The sequence below is a fragment of the Amblyomma maculatum genome, chromosome 1, assembly GCF_055883805.1.
Source record: "Amblyomma maculatum isolate TAMU_Amacu chromosome 1, ASM5588380v1, whole genome shotgun sequence".
Lineage (NCBI taxonomy): Eukaryota > Metazoa > Arthropoda > Arachnida > Ixodida > Ixodidae > Amblyomma > Amblyomma maculatum.
This window is the reverse complement of record NC_139344.1, coordinates 2,002,894-2,006,169: the sequence shown is the minus strand read 5'-3', so window position 1 is coordinate 2,006,169 and position 3,276 is coordinate 2,002,894.

Sequence of the window (3,276 nt, the reverse complement as noted above, 5' to 3'; positions counted from 1 at the left end):
CTTAGCCATGGAGGGAACAAAACAAAACAAAGCACAGCAGTTCGAATGTACGGAAAAAGACGTATCGGTGCTCGGATTAGTCACAGTGGGTTGCGAGGTCGGCCTTCACCTCTCTGCATCTGCATCTCCTATCTGGTGGCGATGGCGCAGACATCCATAAGCTTCCGAAACATAAGATGGAGGAAAGCTGTTTTAGTGCGGCTCTTTGGAAAACACACTGTGCCAGAACCCCTGCTGGTGTCGCTGCCCGAGCGCAATGGCATTACCCAAATAATAACTACGAAATAAGGATGTTTTTTGATTCTCCTTGTTGTGGCATTTGGTACATTTGTTCTTAAGCTGGACAGTTATTCACCATTGTTCCGTTTTACATCATTTCGCAGTTATACCTATCACCGAAAGACACCTCATGCGCACTTAGCTGATATGTTTTTTTTTTTTTCTTTTTTTTTTTCTGTTGTCAATTTCTATTCAAGCTTTTCCTCCAGCCAGCGGGATCGTATCCTATGTCGTACGCATGACTACAATGACGAACTGACTGATTTGAATAAGGCTGACTCCGCGCCATTGTTTCTCCCCTGCCAGCCCCCCTACACCACGCTCTCTCTCTCTCGCGCGCACACACACGCACGCAACACTTATGAAATAACAGCCAATCTCATTTGCATACGACGTTGTATACCATCAGCGTTCATGTCGTTATCCAACTTGACGAATTGCATGGATTACATCGCAATAAATTTGTTTACCCGCGCCCCTTGATGCGCTGGCATCATGTAACATTATTCAACTCAGCAATTCCACCCAGTAACTTTTTTCTTCAGCTATTGCCCAGTCATGGTGTTAAGGGTTACGAAACTTTTGCTCTTGAACGCATTCTCTTCGGTATGCGCGGAGCAGAACTGCGGAATCGGGGCGACAAGCGTTCGGGTATTATAGAATAATACGACCATCATCACAGAGCCTCGAAGTGGCATCCAATAACTTGCCACCTCAACTAGCAGCAATCGTTCGTTTCGTGTACCGCCACATCGAGCGCTTGACTTTTACCAAACGATCGAAACTCAATAACGAGTCTTTGACTTTCGTCGCTGTCGAGAAAGACTTAAATTTACTCTGCGAGGACGATATGTGCACTCTTAAGGCGTGTGCTCATGCATTATTCATGGCCCTTTCCGAGCCTCCACTAAGCGCCGCTCCAGAAAGGCGTCTTCGGAAGGGACGCGGACCTCCGAGTAGCAGCACGGGCTGCCTAAAAGAAATGTGCGATGCTGGAGGCTGGCTGCCGAAGGGAAAATGCCCAGTGGTGGTGCATCCACAAGGGGGAACAGACATTAAGCGAAGCATATTGCAGAAACTGGAAATGGATGCCTAGTTCAAGAAGACACGGGGCAAGAATATGCCTTGCCGTAACCCAACTACCTTTACTATATATGTATGCGACCACATACACACGCAAACAAGGACACAAGCATATACAAATATACACTCACTTCGTGCAGAGTATTTAAAACAATGCGATGAAAAAAAAAAACGCAAATGCCAAACGGCACACAAATGAATGCATGAGTCGAGTTGCCTAAGAAGCAATGCATATTTATGTCGTACAGATTAATTAAAAGACTTCGAAGTCCTCCGCAAAGAAAAAAAAAAGGGCTGCGGTTTAGTTTCAACTCCAGTGGAATACTGAGCGCAGGAGTTGCAGCTAATACCGCGTGTTTCTTGCAATTCTTGGTTCCCACTGAAATACCGCCGTCATGACCCATTCATCGAATTCTCAATCCTTTCCTGCTCAGCAGAAGACAGCGTTGCCGGTCGCGTATGAGGGGAGGAGAGTGCGGAATTGCAACAAAGTGGTGGCACTAAGCTACGACTGGAGTAGCACAGACGCATTCGAATTACCGAAAGTGAAGGACGAGAGGGCAGCGCATCAGGATGCGTGCCGGTGGGTGGCAGTCATGGCAAGCTTCAAAGCAGGTTCGCTGGGCACTTACGTGATCAACTCTACTCCGGTTCAGCTCCTCGGCCACGTGGTAGGAAGGACGCCGCTTGGAACGCCCGGCTGAGACACCCTGTCCGGGCACGCGGGAGCACATTCGCGTCCACGCTGTACGGGACGCCCGCAGAGCAGCGCCGCGCGCGCCGGAACATCGCGCACTAAGCACCACAAGCCACGCACAGAGTCACCTCAGTAGCTGGCTGCTCCCTGCAAGAAGGGGAGGGTAGGGTACACCCCCTCTTGCTGACACGGGGGCACAGAGCGCGTCGAAACTGCGGTCGCGACTTGGACCGCGCTGGATGGGCGCCCGTGTCACGTCCGCTGGCCGCCAGCCGTGACGGCAAGCGGCGTCGTGGACCGCCGCTCCGATTACCATCCAAGGCGCGTGGGCCCTAATGAAAAAAGAAGCAAACCGAAAATACTTCTTTTCTACCTACTCCATTCGGCCGAGTGTGAAACAATGGAAAGTATTAAGCTTACTCTGTTTCTGCCCCAACGTGCCTCATGGTGCTTGCGGACGGATATAGATCCATCACTGAGCCTGTTACAGCAGCTATTCCCTAAAACAATCACCAACGCTTTGCGCGGGTTCAGTGATGTCGCTATTTTCCCGATCACATTTAAAGTGTTCATGCTTGAAGCAAAACTAAAAAAAAAAAAAAAAAAACAGCCTGATTTTTGTTTTCGGGTCTCGCTTCGCCCAGAGGCTTCTGTAGACTGGGCGCGAGGGCCTAATCGTTGAAACTAAGAAAATCGTTTAGGACTGTAACCTCCCGTTATATGTGATGCTAATCAGTGTAGCAAATTAGCAGTGTAATTATTGTAGGTGTAAGGTAAATGAACAGAAAAGAAAAGAAAAACCCATATCCTTCTCTGGAATCCGAACCCATGGTCTCCGCCTGTCGCGTGCAGTATATTGTATAAAGTGAGCCACGCAGCAATTGCCCTTTCTTTCTACTTCAGCATGTATTCGTGTCACGTGCAGCCTCATCTTCAGACTGTTCACCAGTCCCACTTTCAGGCACAGCGGCGGGCACGGAACGTCCTATTGGATATTCAATGGTGAATTTGTCGAGCCGCGTTCGACTTGATCGAGCAGGAAGCACGGGAGCTGTGTGAGCTAGAGACTTTTGTACGAACCCCTCACCTCTCACTCTTGTCAGCGAAACAGCATAACGAAGTCCTTGGAAGTTTTTATGTCATATATACGATACGTAGCATAAGAATGTTCTCGTAAAGCTGCCGTTTACTCTGTTCGACCACGTTCTACGAAGCAC